At 42.4% G+C, this 17,965-nt stretch overlaps 1 long non-coding RNA gene across 1 annotated transcript; it reads left to right on the top strand.

The window, feature by feature from the left end:
- Window positions 1-2,515: 2,515 nt before the first annotated feature.
- On the top strand, window positions 2,516-16,440 carry LOC135609896 (uncharacterized). The gene is made up of 2 exons (XR_010485963.1): window positions 2,516-2,747; window positions 15,972-16,440. It is a non-coding gene; the product is annotated as an uncharacterized LOC135609896 (long non-coding RNA).
- Window positions 16,441-17,965: the final 1,525 nt, after the last annotated feature.

Below are 17,965 nucleotides of genomic sequence, written 5' to 3' on the forward strand. Positions count from 1 at the left end.
CATTTATTGCTAAACTTCTTACCGAGAGTCTATTTTTTGATAATGCCAAAACACTCATTAATAGTATATGTCCTAAATACAAGCTTAACTGATAAATACTTTGATAGATCTTTTCATGGCTTATGCTTTATAAACACATAATAATATGATTATATTTCTATAAATGTAGAAAAGTTGAGACCAACAAAATTAACAAAGGGAGATGTTCGTGAGAAACAAATGAATTTGCCTATTAACTATTAGAACATTTGATAAGTTGATAATAACCTCTCCACCATATAATCAAAGCTGATGAACAGTGAGTGTTGATAATAATAAGCAGATTACTATTTCTTCATGCAATGGAGGATAAGCTTCACTTCCATTCTAAACAATTGCAACAGCAGTCTTTTTTGGTACGTCTCTTTCATCACTTGACATTTTCCGAAGTGGTACAGTAAGTTCTGTCAGCACTTGCCTCTCTCACTCTCCAACATAACCATCCGACGAAGACTGTATGTTTTGTTGGTGATGTAATGCACAAGAAGTGTCGGTGAGTTGCAACACTGGAAGTTGTGCAAACTCAGAACTCGTATCTTTCTGTACTGTGTTCGAGATCAACATTTGTTTAGATCATCAAGAATATTACTAAAATATAAGACAGAATGATGCACTGAAAGAGGAAGAGAGAGAGAGAGAGAGACTTGGGCACAATTATTTGTTTGGTGCACAAGTGAATGAGTGAGTAGAACATTATGGAGATATATTGTGGTGGTGTCATTGTTTAACTTCCTTATATTATATATTACCTATATTTTTCAGATAAGTTGATGAGCTATCATTTGTCCTATTCGTCCTTATCGGCATGAATTGTCAGATTTAAAGATAACACTTGACTTCTATAATACAAAATTGTCCACTTTATGACTTTATCTTTTTAAAGAATTAGACCCCAAAGAAATCTCGAAACACTGAGAGAAAACTTATTATGAGGGATTGATTTTCTTTTTTTTTCAATGATCACACCTTTTTTCTTTGGATCATAAGTTATCTCTTCTGATTGATCTTTTCCTAAGGATTTTGATTGATTACATAAATATTCAAATATTAAACTTTGAAGGTCTCAACAAAAGAAGACTTAGTCGTGCCGAATTGACCAACTAGCTTCGAGTCCAAACCAACGTGAATTGAACATAGGTTAGAGAGTGAGGATCATTGTACATATGTGTTAATATTGATAGTATAAATCTTGTTGAGATATCCAAGTTAATTAGTGTATTGTTATATAATTAATATGTCTTATATTGGAGTTCATACATGAGCATCATGTATGCATATAATAAAAAATTTTAAATAAAAAAATTGATAGTACAAGCCTATAAAATATTTATATACATCGGTGAGGCTCATAAGTATCCAAAAATATTAACACATATCATAAAGTATTTCCTTTATGCGAGAAACATTCATTCGGAATATATATATATATATATATATATATATATATATATATATATATATATATATATATATATATATATATATATATATATATATATATATATGAAGTGTTTAACATGTCTAAAACATTTCTTTTGTATGTGACATATTCGCCTAAGATAATAAAGACAACCAACATGATAATGATATCTCCTTTGCATATAATATATTCATCTAAGATGAAAAATATATTCAAAACATTCCACATATTCTAAATTATCTATTGTTCGCATAATATATTTGTCTGTGATAAAAATAATTATATGTAATACTTGATACATCCACCCAAAAAGGCATTGACTAACAACTAACAAGATAAAAACATCTCCTCTTATATGTAATGTATGATATATGTAACGTGGCCAAAATATTCTCCTTCATCCAATGCATTCGTTCAAGACAATAAAGTAATTAAAGAGATTTTGAAACAAATATTATGCTCGAGAAAAAAAGAAACCTTTACCCTAAAGTATAAGAGGGTTGAATGATATAATAATTATTTTTAAATAGTCGAGATTCTCGCATATGCCAAATCAACTGTTGGAGATGGCACAGAGCCTATTTCGTATGCTACATGAAATCTAAAAAAAAATTTATCTCATTAATCTATAATTATAAATATGATGTTATACAAAGCAACCTCCAACGTATGTCTTTACTTTGAACTCATTGAACCAAAATTGAGCTTCTAAATTACTTTGAATATTTTTTCCTACAACCAATAAATGAATCTTGACAATCAAAACACATTTGTTGGATGCATCCATAGATTTGTGCATAAATGAGATGAAGAATATGAGGTATAATTATTTTTTACCTCCGAGAAAATTTCTCAATCCATCAAATTTTAGATGTAACAACACCCAAAATTAAGGACAGAAGAAAAGGGAAATTAAGAATTGAAGACAACAAACGTTATACTCACCGACTTTGGATATATATATATATATATATATATATATATATATATATATATATATATATATATATATATATATATAGTGATGGTGTCCGGTAACCATGTTGGAGTGTTTCGCTTCGTTACCGAACCCAACCGACCCGACCAAAGACGAACACTGGCGCGGCGCCCCGAACGCAAAGGTGTCAGTGGCGTATGGCTCGTTGCTTCCGCTCAGCGCCTTCCTTTCCCCTGGTGAAGCATTTGCCTCGCCCTCCCCTGTCGACGCCTTCCTCCTCGTGCAATCTAGAGAATGAGCGCGCAGATTAGAGCGATGGGGTCTCCGTGCCCTACGGAGCGAGATAATGATGTGAGGTTTTCTTTATGTGTTCTTTGCCTCCGTGATTCGTTTTGCCTCCGAAACACATTTTATGCGTCAAAGGACTGCCTTTTCTTTTTCTTTCTTTTCCTTCCACCTATTTTTATATTTCTCATTCTTGATAACGTCGATGGTTGGTAGATTCTGACTGAATGCTGATGATCATTCAAAAAACGGATCTTTGATTCAATTTGTCAGTAATTAATACATTGGTCGGAAAATTGTAGCGCCAGAAGTAGAAATTGGTGTGATATTAGGTCAAGTTATTCTGGTTTCGTGTTGTTGCTGAAGAAAACAATGCTATTGGTTCACGGTACATTGGGGTAAGGTTAGTTGGACCATTCTTTTGGGTCATGGTACATGGTAAACTTCTTCTCTGTGTTTTGCTTGTTACATTACACAAGACATTATAGTCATGCTAGTCATTAGTCAATAGTTTTGTGTCCAATTAGGTTGAAAATATCAGTGGTAGGTGTTAGTAAACCTTTACACCGTGGTCGAGGTGTCAGCACGGCTTGGTCGTGTCCTGGATGCGCAAGGTTGTCCATGAGGATACTCGGGTGATGGAAGCGAGTGTTGGGTCTAGCTGAGTTTGACACTCGTATCCGAACGTGGTCCTTCTTATCGGTGAGTGGTCCGCTCCGACATTGCCAGGTTCATGCACACAGGTTGAAGTCGGGAGAGGACTTTCCCGATTCAACCCCTCCGAAGATTAAGTAAGTATTAGTGGAGTCTACGGAAATCTCTGTCATGCCGATCAGGGGATCGACTTTATACCTGCAAGTGAGGGTCGGTCGTACGTGATCTGATGTTGACGGTCAACCCCTCAGGCGACTGACCTGCAAGGAACGACATCGCGTGACACTGTTCCGAGCTTTCCGGAGCGATTCTGTACTGTGTGGCGTTGTCTCATACGGCTCCGGACGATGCGGGAGGGGGCGACCGCCCATCCGAGTTCGAGGTGCCACATTGATGCGACGCACCATCTCTGCGTTGATTTGTTTGTTGATTGTGGCTATGGGGGCGATACTAGAATATGCCCTATCACTCTCTCCCTCGCCCGCGCATCCGGTCATCGAGGAGTGTCTTTGGTGGTGGGGATCTCGCCATCTCATATGGCGCCCAACTCATGGCGTTACCTGGTGGTCTTCCTCGGGGAATGCTGGAGCGTGGGGATCGACCCGACTCGAACGCTTTTCTTGATGTGTTTTCACTTGTGCAAGGGTCAAGGCGGGACTACCTGACTGCTCGAAGTGGCTTCAACGTCAGTGGCACTCCCTCTAATAATAAGGGGTGGAAGGCTTGTCACTTCTTTGTCAGCTACAGTCGGGGATGGGGGTTTAACGTTGGGTGGACCTCCCAAGTCATCAACAATGTTCCCCCATTTCTCTCTTTCGAAGAGGCCGAGCGTATAGGGTGTCTGAGGGAGATCTTGTCTTCTTCCCAAGCAATTAGGGGCACATCCGAGGAGTGGCTGGTCGAAGTGGGACTCAGCCCGGCCCCGAGGGGTACGACTGAACTTGTAGTCTTTTTAAGTTTTCTTTTTTTTGCTCTTCGTATGTTACTGACCTAGTTGCAACTTGTAGAGATGGTGAACCTAAAGTCGCTGAAGGGGATGCTTCGCTCCTCGGTGATGGACGCAACCATCCCGAGAGGGCAACAAGCGCGACTCCAAAGTTCCTATGAGAAAGAGCACGTCGGCGCATCAGACGGGGTCTCTAAAGGAGGCAAGGTGGGTTGGCCAAAGAAAAAACCCAAGGTCAGGACCCGAAAAGTCTCCGAAGGCGGTGACCAGGGAGATTGCGGCTCATGGAATGTTCGAGTTGGGTGGCCCCTCGCAAGGCGAGGGCTCGACGAGCACTCGAGGAAAGGGACATGTTGTGTCTTCAGGTGATGACCCCTCGAGCAGGAAGACGGCGCGGCCTAAGTCATTTCAAGCCCTTAGCATGGCCGACCTGCCAGAGGGGGAACCAGGGGCGCTCTACAACTCGTGCTGGCTGACCCTTAAGGCAGAGAGTCAGATGTGGGCTAATGAACCGGTGGCCCAAGAATTTTCCTGCGATGCGCTTCATCCGGTCATGGCGAAGTAGCTGTACTGCTCGCTGTCCATGGTGCTGATGGATCAGGTGGTGAAGTCTCTCGTATGGGTAAGTTCGGTACTTTTCCCTCTGACCCGAAGGTTGGTTCTAATGTGCTTGCTGGTGCAGAACCAACACTATACCATGGCCCTGATCGACTGTGTCTATGATGCAGGCTGGGTAATCGAGTGCCTGGGGGAGATGAACTCCAACCAACACCGGGAGGTTGAGGAACTGAAGAACAGGCCCGATCCCGCAGTTGTGGTGGCAGCCGAGCAATGGGACATTGACTTAGAAACTGAGGTCGAGAGGCTAAAGTCTGAGCTGGGCGAGTCATAGTGCCAACTGAAGGAGTGTCGAGGGCGGATTCGGATGCTGGATGACAAATTGCTAACCCTTTCCCGGAATGTCGAAACTGCTCGATCTGCATCACGAGCTACTAAGGAGGCACTAGATGAGGAACGTTGGGGGGCGTCGGAGATGGCAAAGGAGGCGATCACTGAGTACAAGTGGTCCCCCAGGTTCGAGCTTGGCATGCAGATGTTGGGGCTGGTGACATATGAATTCAGGTACCAAGTGGCCCTTGCTCGATTTCGGGCGAGGTACCCCGACCTCGAGGTGGAGCAAGATCCCTTCGTCGACCTTCCCGAAGACCAAGATGTCGAGATGCCTGACGAGGTGCCTTTCGATGATAGTCCCAAAGTTCCCCCGAGTTATGGGGTTGTGTTTGTTTGTTTCTATTTTTTGGCCTTGGTTGGGTCGGGTTTTGAACTGTAAGGCCTTGACTAAGCACAATGTATATATCTTTTACTTAATAAAAAGTGTGCTTCCTACATTAATTCTCCAATGTCCTTGTCAAAATTTTACCTTAAGGGTAAAATTTTTTCAAATTTAAGACGTGACACGTCCTCGATAAGGGGCTTCCCTTTGTGGTCTCGAGCCGGTAAGTGCCAACTTGGACCTCGTCAATCACCTGATCTGGTCCTTCTCAGTTTGGCACAAGGTTTCTCCTAGCTCGGGTTGGGTCACTTCGGTCTTCCGTAGGATGAGGTCTCCAACTTTGATTTGGTGCGGGCGGACCCTGCGGTTGTAGAGGCGGGCTGTGGCCCTTTTATACGCCAGGACACGTAGGTGCGCCTCAGCCCTTTGCTTATCGAGGAGGTCGAGATTGGTTTTGAGTCCCTCTTTCGAGGTACCCTCTTCAAAATTCTCGACCCGTAGGGTTAGGAACATCATTTCGGGCGGCAGTACCACCTCGGTTCCATATGCCAAATTGAACAGTGATTCCCTCAAGGTAGTTTTGGGGGTGGTTTAGGACGTCCATAGAACGCTCGGGAGTTCTTTGACTCAAGCGCCACGGGCCTCGGTTATCCTCTTCTTCAGGCCCTCCAATATAGCTCGGTTGGTGACTTCGGCCAAGCCATTGGTTTGGGTGCGCGACCAAGCTGAACTTCAATCGTATCCCGTAAGACTAGCAGTATGCTTTAAATTTTATGTTATTGAATTGAGCTTCGTTATCGACGATGATGGCCCTCGAGATCCCGAATCGGGTGATGATATTCTTCCAAACAAACCCCTCGACCTACCACTCCATGATGGAGGCTAATGGTTTGGCTTTGACCCATTTAGTGAAGTAGTCGACTCCAACTATGAGGAATCTCCGCTGCCCCGAAGCAGGGGAAATGGTTAGAGGAGATCCAGGCCCCATTGGGCGTAGGGCCAGGTAGAGTCTATTGGGGCAAGAGGGACCACGGGCTAGTGCTATACCCGAGCATGCTTCTAGCACTATTAGCATCGTTGCATGTATGATAGGGCATCTCGACGTATGGTTGGCCAGTAGTACCCCTATGTGAGAATTTTGAAAGCTAAGGTTCGACCACCGATGTGCTCTCCACAAATGCCTTCGTGAACTTCTACGAGGATTGTCTCGGCTTCGAGGGGTGCCAAGCATCGAAGGAGAGGTTGGGAGAAGGCTCTATGGTATAGTTTCCTATTAGTTTTGCAGTAGCATGTCTCGATGCATCTAAGTCGTCGAGCAGCGGCTCGGTTGATGGGCAGTGTCCCTTCTTTTTTGTAGCAGGGGATCTCCTCCATCCAACTAAGGGTGGCTTCGATTGTGGCGATGCCTATGGTCGAGACGATCGGGGTTGAGAGGACCTCGGCCTTTAGGGGGAGTCCCTTTGAACCATGGGTGGAGGCCAGTTTGTCAAATGCGTCGGCCTGCGCATTCTCGACTAGGGGTATCCTTGCAATCGAGAGACGACGGAAATGACCGGCGAGAAGCCGCACCTCGGCTAGGTATCGTGCCATGGTTGGTTCACGAGCCTCGTAGCTCCCATTGATGTGACCCACGACTAATTGCGAGTAACTGAAGGCCTCCAGGTCCTGCACGTGCATCTCTAGGGTGAGGCGTAGCCCTGACAACAACACCTCATACTCGGCCTCGTTGTTGGTGGCCTTGAACTTAAGTCGAAGTGCATGCTCATATGCTTGATCGTGCGGGCCTCTAAGGACGAGCCCTGCCCCTGCTCCCTCCGAGGTGGCAGATCCATCCACGTACAAGGCCCAAGTATCCCTGGAACATCCCTGTTCGCCAGGCCACTCGTCGGGTGTTAGCTCGGAAATGAAATCGGCCAATACTTGAGCTTTTATGGTGGCTTTGGGGGCATATTAGATGTTGAACTCCTCGAGCTCGATCGACTATTTTAGCATTCGACCGGATACGTCAAATTTAGAGAGGATCTGTCACAATGGTTGGTCGGTGATTACCTTTACCGTGTGGGCTTGGAAGTATGGTTGTAGCTTCCTGGCTGTCTTCACTAGCTCCATCGCCAACTTCTCGATCGGAGGATATCGTTCTTGGGGTCTAGCGAAGACGTGGCTGATTTAGTAGACGGGTTGTTGTGTTGCTGAGCTCGCTCATACCAGCACCGAGGTAACCGCTTGTTCGGAGGCTGCCAGGAAAAGGTCGAGTGTTTCACCCGGGTCGGGTGAGGCGAGCCAAGGTAGTCTATAACATTCCTCGTTTCTAAATTTTCGTATAAGTTTCTAACTATAATGTAAGTATCCATTTTGAATTCTATAGAAGAGCCTAAATATAAATCTGAGAACCTATTTATAAAATTTGAGGACCTATTCATAAAAAAAATAAATTCCACCACCTAAGCCTCTCTGCCTTCGTTCCTAAGGAACATAAGAAGGCAACTTGTGTTGGAGAAGAGTGGAAGAGAGAAAGAAGAAGAAAAAAAAAGAAGAAGAGGAGAAATCTGGGGCTTTAGGCTTTTTGATTCCAAATGAGAAGATTTGAGTAAAAAGACCCAAAGCCTCATTCAAATTTTACATTCTTTTGAGTTAGTTTGGTGAGAGGTTGTGCAATTCGAGAGAATCCCTCTATAAATCTCCTGTAATAACCCATCATGCCCAAGAAGCTTCTAATTTTTGTCACATTTGTTGGTACTTCCCACTTAACTATAGCTTCCACTTTTTTTAGATCAATAGATATGCCATTCCCTGAAATCACATGGCCTAAGAAAGCAACTTCATTCAACCAAAATTTATATTTACTAAACTTTGTATACAACCTTTTTTCTCTTAGTATGGATAATACATTTCTCATGCTCCTGATTACTCCTTAAATACACTAATATGTCATCAATGAATACAATTATACAGTCATCTAAGAGTGGTTGAAATATCCTATTCATCAGCTACAATAATCTTTATCTTTATTTTTATTTTAATTCTGAATAATTCGAAAGATTTCATTTTAGCACAAGATATTTCTCTCGTTTAGATAAAAAACTATGAATTTGAAATTTTTCGGTAATCTGACCTCTATGCATTATTTTAGACCTAACTTTTAGTACCGAATTCTAATTTTGGCCAAACCTAATTTATTTAAAAGTAGACTCAAAGATCTTTCTTTTAATACCATATTGAAAGATTTGGAATATAGATATCTACCCAGTTATTTACTGAAACTAACTCTATGAATTCCATAAAATAGAGATTTTGATATTTGACCTTTGGTTACCAAATCATTTGTAACTCTTCTTTAGAAACTTCAATTTATATGAAACTTATTTTATCTGAAAGTAGATTGAAATATATTTCTAATGATATTTTTCTTGAGTAAATTAGAGCATAATTGATAATTTAAATTATTTGTTCAATGTTCCTCTCCAATTATGTCAGAATCGTGCTTTGGTTGATTTCGTCTATTCTTATTTCATTCCTTTCGACATTGAATTTATCTAGCATTCTTTCTTCAATTAAGCTATATGTGATTGCTTAGAATCTTTGTATGCTCTTGCCTTTATTTTCTTTCAAATTTGAATGCAATTGCGAAAGATTATGTTTGTATCGTATTGACTCATAAAGGCACATGTACGTTTCGTTGTTTCGCATCTGCTTCCGATATGTGCTAATTTTATTTTTTATAATATCTTTTTGTACTTTGATGTTTATGGGATAATGTGAACCTTTGTTAAAAATGATATCACTCAAACATGGGTGGATGAATCTCCCAAGCGTGAGAGACTTATGTTTGGTGGTCATTCAGAAATGGATGGATCATATTCTGTTATGATCCCACTTTATCTTTTATATGTTTGATATGATATCCAGAGCTTTGGTTATGTGTTTCTATGCATATTTTGGATAAAAATGAAATGAATACAATGTCAAATATGACGTTTGAGCTTATGCTTCATATTTGTTCTTTGATATGTTCCGAAATGCTTCTTATGCCTCTGAGATATTCATACGTCATCGATACGCTTTGAAATATTCTATAAGTCATTAATATGCTCCGAAATATTTCATACACCATTGATAAGCTTCGAAATGTTTCATTTGTTATTGATATGCTCTGAAATATTTCATACACCCTTGATATACATCAAACTATTTCATAGGCTATTGATATGCTCCAAAACATTTTACACGCCATTAATATACTCCGAAATATTTTAAATGTCATTGATATACTCTGAAACATTTCATACGTCATTGATATGCTCTAATTACTCTTTACTCTATTTGTTATGAACTAAATATGTTTTAAATGAAATGTCATTTATGATTCTGTATCTAATGAGATGATATCTATGAATTCTTGTATCCTGCCTTACACTTTGATACTAAGCTAGCTTGAAACTTCTCATTTTGCCATGGATATGTTAGTTGCTTGTTGAGCTTTGTATGCTCGCTCCATTGCTATATAAATCTTTCAGGTTAGCTTGTCATTCACTGAGATGTTTGAATTGGGCTGAGATAGTGGAGAGTTATTCATATTTTGGGCAAGCCTTGTCGATTGATATATTGTTGTTATTGTATAAGCATATTTTGTATATAATGAAATATTGTCGGTAGTGGATGATGAACCCGAGGAATTTGTCAAAGTTGACCTTGAAGGCTCATTTCGAAGGGTTCAACCGCATGCTGAATCACTTGAGGGTCTGGAAAGTCTCGGCAAGATCGACCAAATGGATGCCAACCGTCTTGCTTTTGATGATCATGTCGTTGACGTAAACTTCCATTTTTTCCTGAGTTATTGCTTGAACATTTCATTGACCATTCTCTGGTATGTCGCTACGACATTTTTTAGACCGAAGGGCACTACCTTGTGACAGTATACCCCTCGGTCAGTGATGAAAGTAGTGTGTTCTTGATCCCGAGGTGCCATTCGGATCTAATTATAGCCCAAGAATGCATCCATGAATGTAAGGAGCTCATGCCCCGAAGTGGCATCCACCAGCTGGTCTATCATCGGGAGTGGGTAGCAGTCCTTCGGGCACGCCTGGTTCAGATCAGTGTAGTCAACGCACATTCTCCAATTTCCATTATGTTTCTTGATGAGAACTACATTAGACTACCACTGAGGGTATTTCACCTCGGTTATAAATCCAGCTTCGAGTAGGCGATCCACCTCGTTGCTGATTGCTTTTTGTCAGTCTGGGGCGAACTTCCACGGTCTTTGCTTCACAAGACGTGCCCCCATGGAGAATGTTGAGATAGTGTTGTGTGACCTCGGGGTCGATCCCTGGCATGCCTTTCGGGGACCGGGCCAATACATTAGCGTTCTTCAAGAAGTCGACGAGTTGGACCTGGTCTTTTTCTGGATGTGTTGTCCCGACCTTAACAACCTTGTCAGGTCATCCTTTTTCTAGGGGGATCTCTATCATCTATTCAGTCGGCTTTGGGTGAGGCAGTATTTTAGTTGTATCTCGAGGGTCAAGAGGGACAGCTTAGGCCACAGCTTCTTTGGTAGAGTGATCGCTGTCAGGTAACATTGCCGGGACTCCCTTGGGTCGCTTCTTACTACTTCGACCCTGGTAGGGAATTTCATGGCTCGATGGTAGGTAGAGACGACTGCCTTTAACTTGTTGAGGGTTGGTCAGCCGAGGATGACATTGTACGCGGAAGGTAGGTCGACCACCATGAAGATGATCATTAGTGTCTTAGACCTTGGCTCTTCTCCAATAATGATGGGGAGGGAGGTGGTTTCGAGTGGAGAGATGGAGTCTCCCATAAATCCTATAAGCGTCGAGGCCATCGGGGCGAGATCTCCTTCCGTCAGGCCGAGCTTCTTGAAAACGTCGAAGTATAGCACATCGGCGGAGTTTCCGGTGTCGAGCATTACCCTCTTCACTCGGACATTAGCGATGCAGAATGAGATTACTATGACGTCATCATGGTCAGGGAACTCGACCTCTTCGGCCCTGAAGGTAATCTCAGACCCAGATCCCGGCCTTGGGCATTTCTCCACCGTGCTGCAGGCGTAGGCCTTCCGTCCCGACGTGCTATCACCTCCAGAAGCCGGTCTGCCGATGATGACATCAATTTGCTTTTCGATAGGGCCACCGGGACGAGGGGATACTTCTCTTGGTTTTTTGAGATATCACCTAAGGTGTCCTCTACGGATTAGATCTTCGATTTGGTTCTGGAGGTCATGACATTCTTCCGTGTCATGGCCGTATTCTCGATGAAACCTACAATATTTAGATCGATTATTGTGAGTAGCTTTTATCGGGTTGGGCTCCCTTAGGAGTCCCTTCTCCTTAATCCAGAGAAAGATTTCAATGCAGGAAGTATTCTGAGGTAGAGGAGGGGGCCTCGGGAGCGATGGCTTGGGTCGATCAAGCCTCCTCCGAGATTGTCCCGCAGATAGTCCCGAGGATGCCCCTCAGGGTTGCTCCGTGCGAGGCCTCTTGTTGTCTTCACGTTTCCTCGCCATCAGTATCTTGGCGGCGATGTACTAGTTGGCGTGCTGGAGCATCTCGGGAACAGTTGTGGGTGGTCTTTCAACCAGCGACCAAAAACACCTTGAGGGCCACAAACCCATTAGGAACGCCTGCATGATCAGGGAAGGATGAGCATCCGGGACTCCTCGGATCTCGGAGGTGAAGTGTGTGACGAATTGAGAGAGAGATTTGCCGTCGCTTTGGCACAACCCAAGGAGCGTGGCCATGGAAGGCTTGGCTCGCGAGCTGGCTAGGAAGTTCTGTAGGAATTCCTTTACGAGTTAATCAAAAGATGAGACCGAGGTTGGCTGTAGCCGGTTGAACCACGTCTGAGCCGGTCCTCGGAGGGTGGTGGGAAAAGCCCGATACATGAGGGCATCAGAAGTGTCATAGAGGGCCATTTGGACCTGGAATGCGACGACATGCTCTGCCAGGTCGGACTCGCCGTCATACATCTCTAGAGTAAGGAGGTGGAAGTTGACGGGTACAAGCTTATCTTGGATTTCCTGGGTGAAAGGACATCTTCCCGAGTGGCTTTCTGCGGCCTCGTCCCTTGATCTGTGAAATTCTCTTTGAAACTCATCTAGACGTCGATTCACAAGAGACAACTGAGCCCTGAATGAGTCGTCGGCCGAGTCCGATGACAAGGTATCGAGCCTGGGGAATGGCAGTGCGGTTAGGCAAGACATGGAGGTGCTTCGTTCAGGTGCCATTCCTGGATCTCCGATCCGCTCCTCGGTCTCGTCATGAGGAATAGGGGCTCAAGGTGATAGGTTGGCCGGAGGAGTGTTGGGGGGCCTCGGAGGGAGCGTTGGTATGGCCGGCAATAGGGGAGTCGTCTGTTGGATGAGCTGTGGGATGAGCGGGATGATTGTCTGCATCATTCCTGCTAAGGCTTGAACCCGCTTGGTGAGGGTAAGGAATGCCTTAAGTGAGATGACTGGCGGTCCCAAGGCATTTCCGGGGTGGAGGAGGAAATTGAGGTCATTGAACATGCGTCAGTAGTGATATGGTGTTTGGGCCATGACGCCCCCATCTTTGTGCGGGATAAGGGGTGGTTGCCCCCCGAGCCCATAGGCGGGGTGGACTGCTAGCGGCTCTTCACTAGAACGAGCTTCAGGATTGACCGTGATCGGACGCTCCTGCAACATCGGGCCCTCCTTCTAGTGTCAAAATGTTAGTGAACCTTTACGCCGTGACCGAGGTGTCAGCATAGCTTGGTCGCATCCCAAATGTGCAAGGTTGTCCACAACGATGCTTGGGTGATGGAAGCGACCATCGAGTTGGGCTGAGTTTGACACTCATCTTCAAACTTGATCCTTCTTATCGGTGAGCGGTCCACTCCGACGACGTCGGGTTCCTGCACGCAGGTTGAAGTCAGGAGGGGGCTTTCTCGATTCGACCCCTCTGAAGATTAAGTATTGAGTGGAGTCTAGGGAAATCTCCCCCATGCCGATCAGGGGATCGGCTTTATACCTGCATACAAGGGTCGATTGTATGCGATCTGATGATGGCGACCGACTCCTCGGGCAGTCGGCTTATACCTCTGTGTGTGCGCCGACCGACCTGCACGGAACGACGCTGCATGGCGCCGTTCCGAGCTTTCCAAAGCGACTCTGTACTGTGCAGCGCTGTCTTGTACGACTCCGGATGGCACGGGAAGCGGCACCCACTCACCTGAGTTCGAGGTGCCATGTCGACGCGACGCACCATCTCAGCCTCGAGGCTCCATCTCTACGCTGATTTGTTTCCTGACTATGGTCACAAGGGGCGATACCAGAATATGCCATATCAGTAGACAACCTAATAACTTTTAACTTGATTATGCTTTTTAATTGTTTAGTTCTTTGCTGATTTAAGCTTTATGTGAATGAACTTTTCATTAGGACTGTACCCCTTCCATGACTAAAATTTGAATTATATTTGTTATATTGAAGTGTCAAATATGGTGATCAGATCACATATCACTGTGATATGGGGCCACAATTTGCAACATCAGCTTATTTGGATAGAAGACGTTTAGTATTGTGTAAGACAGATTCAGTGGTAGCCATTTTCTCAGACCTATAGTTTGAAATTAGTCATAATTGACTGGCACTGATCAAACCCAATCTTAATTGGCCAATTTCGACCAATTTTGAGTGATCTCATGGCCTCAAAAGAAAAAAAATGAAGAGGGGCAGGAAGGAAGGCAAAGAATAAGAGGAAGTCAAGGTGGAAGAAACATGTAACTATAAATGTGGAATACTGGAGACATTGCTACCATTTCATTTGTTCTTCATCGCAACTATTGTATTTCTTGTCTATCACCATTACAATATTCTCTTTATCCACCACCAATAAAATAGAGGGGATGGGTACAAGCGAGGAGAGAGGCAAAGAGGATCCCTTAAATAGATATGCCATAATAGATAAGAGGGGTATCATGAGATTTGCAATTAAATATTAAATTTTATTGGCACTCTCATCAAGTACATTTTTTTCTTTCGTTGCTTTTGCATTGTCTAACACCACCAATTTGGTGATTAAATAATCTAAAAAGGACAGTCGAGTACAAAAGGCTCCTGCCATTGTGAGATCTGAGAAGGATCAATATATGCAGTTTTACCCATATAGTTAGCCCTCCTTTTGATTAGAGAAGTTCTTACCCAATAATTCTACTGCTGGCCAGTGCCATTATCTCTTTTATTATGCATAATTGCACCAAATAACTTGGTCGACCTTCTTAGGACTCCTTGAACTGTCACCAGCTTGCGTTCCTATAGCTTCTATTATTTCTCGATGGAACTAGTAAATTTAATTCCTTTCGAGTGTTATGTTGGTGTTTATGTTGTAAATCACATAATATTTTCAAATGAATGCTTCCCAATTGCAGGTTTCAGCATGCATGTATTGTAAACTGATCTCCCTCGACTATAGATTTGGAAATAACCCATGTCACGAATCATACACGACAGTGACTTGAAGAGACTAGATCAGAGACGCAAACTGTGGTCTACTGAAATGCTGTTGGACTACTATATTCATGAGCTTAGCATACAAATTGAAGTCCTGTTTCTTGTCAGATGCAAAATTTGCAAATAGATTTAAATGTATGGTTTGAAACTGACTTTTAGAAGTGGACACTATATTCTTTGAAGTGGTACATGAAGCTGGTTCATCTTTTAAGGTCCATGATAGGTGCGACAGTTCTTTGCATAGTGAATTCACTGAATTCTTATTTCTGTACTTTCTTCAAGACTATCAGGTTATTGAGGACCGAATAATCTTTAGTTACAAGTACTTTGTCTAGTTAAATTCATAGTTTTGGATTAATGGATTATAGTTTTCTATATTCTGCATATTGGATGCATCAAAAAACAGTATGATAACATTCAACATTATAATACAAAGCAAATAGGCCAGTTGAAATCCAAAGCTCATTGTGGCAGGTTGCTGCAACTTTAAGCTAGTCAATCTTGTTTTCTTCCCCGAAATGTTGACACAAAAAATGCACAAGCATTGAGGATGCAACTTCTCCCGTGGTTGCTGATTTCCTTTTTTTCTTCAAGCCAACGCCAGAGTTTGCTTCTTCTTGTTGCTTCATATTGGTTTATTTCCATTGTCCTCCCCACGGCAATCTACTAGCGAAGCATGTGTATTTGTCGAATCATATTGGCAGCTTCATAGTAGATAAGTTTGTGGTCTAAATTATCTTTATTCCATTTAGATTGTAGGCTTTTCATGGAGGGATTGTGTAATTAATTTAGCTTGATGTTTTACATAATTACAAACAGCATATGTTAGCTATGTTTTCAATGATACCTGATCCATAATCAGGTGAATGATCCATGTTTGTAGTACAGAACGGTAAGTGTACATTGGAGACCACCTCAAATTTTCTTGTGCCACAGGATTGCTCTCTATATTCGCTGAAGCAGGAAGATACCATTTGCTGGTGCTTATCAACCCCATCTTGCAGCAGGTTTTGCGAGGGAGAATTGATTGCTTACCAGATTTTGGTTAGCGTGGAGAGATTATGTACACCTTATAAGGCAGATTCAAGTTTTGGCATTCTAATTTTGCTGAAACTGGACTTGTGGAAACACTAGCAGGCCATTCTTTTGTCAATGCCCATCTGGACAGAAATCTCTCAAGTATTTCTGATCTTCAGAGTGCAGGAGGATCATTTGGTTTTGGCATGGCAGTCTTTTAGTAGGTCCATTAAGCACAATATGTTTCAATTCTTGAAAGTTCACATATCTGTTTTGATTTATGCAGCAGTGCTTTGGTTTTTTATTGTTGGAATCAAGAACAAGTGTTTATTTCATATGAGAATACCTTTGGTTGTAGGAACAATTGATATGACACTCTTTTTCATAAGTACCATTATTACCAGGTCCATTTGTGTTCATATCCTGTTCTTTCCATCCATCAGTGAGAAAGTTGTCTGATGCCATGGTGATGGATAATAATACTATCGACAGAGAACATTTATGAGATATAATTAAAAGCTTAGTGTCACAAGTAATGCCTGGCCTACCCATAAATGCACATGCTGGCTAGTTCCTATCTGGTTGACTAAGTTGTTTGTTTCTTGAGACAATCAATCCTCACAGTCTGATATAATTAGCACATATTGACCTGCTTGAGCAATTGTTGGATTGACTACAATTAATGCATTTTTTTTGCATCCTCCAGTGTGATTCCATCAGTGAAAAATTCCATTCTATCTTGTGCCTGCATAAAATGCTACAAAGCCAAAATGGAAGTTTGTTCTTCCTTTTTATCTTTCTATGAGGATAAAGTTGGATGTTGAATATGCCCTTGAATTTTGAATGTATTGTGTTTTTGGTTGAATTGAAGGTTGATGGATGTGGTGGAGGAAACCAAGAAAGAAAGGCTAATTATATAATAAGGACAAATAAATACTTTCACTAACTAATTATTACCTCACTTAAAGATGATTAAGATGGTCAAATTAACTCCTTTTAGTAGCTTTATTTAGACAAGGAGATCTTCCAAGGCCAACCACTGCAAGATCTTGCAAGCCAAAGAAACACATTGATTAAGTAAATCATGGGCCAAGTCTGAATTCAACAATGAAATATTCTAACAATGACTACTGCAAGTTCTTGTGGGCCAAATAAAGAATAATTAATAAAATTATGGACCAGTACTAGATTAATTCTTGTTCTTTTCTTTAATTGTGCTGTTCATGTTGGGACCACCAACCATTCATATTCCTTGATATCAAACACTGGACTTCTGGCTTTGGATTTGTGTATTTAGCATAGTGAAGACTATTAAACTTGTCATCTAAAGACTCTCACCCACAAGTACCTTAGCAACTCATTAAATATTACAAGCAAATCAAATTCACCATGAAAGCCTCTCAAGCTATCTACATTTCTATTTAGCTAAAGTGTTACCCACACCATCACCTTCAAGAGGTCCCCCCCACTGTCCTTTCTCCCCCTTCTTGTCTCCTCATTATGAGTTGTGTGGTTTGGCCAATAGAGATGGTGACCTGACACATCTCTGCAATCTGTCCATTGCATTGATTACTGATAATATCTGCTCAAGTGTTCCTCCACTTCATGCCATCAGTGGCAAATAATGCACCTCTGACCATTCAAGTTATTTCTATTTTAACAAATAAGCTAAATTTTAAAAAAAAGCTTCAGCTTAAGATTCAAATATTCTGTTTCATAATTTCAATCTTGATCTCTCAGATGGTAGATAGACTCAATAATGAAGTTTGAATTCTTGGTAAAGTCTGATCTTGAGAGTCAAGTGGAGTTTATGGTAGCATCAGTGACTGGAGCAGTCTCTTTCCACTTCCTCTTTTCCTGTGAGAGATGCTGCCTACTTGTGGTAGAGGCAAGTGGGAGGATTCAACCATCAC

The sequence above is a fragment of the Musa acuminata genome, chromosome BXJ2-4 (assembly GCF_036884655.1).
Source record: "Musa acuminata AAA Group cultivar baxijiao chromosome BXJ2-4, Cavendish_Baxijiao_AAA, whole genome shotgun sequence".
Taxonomy (NCBI): Eukaryota; Viridiplantae; Streptophyta; class Magnoliopsida; order Zingiberales; family Musaceae; genus Musa; species Musa acuminata.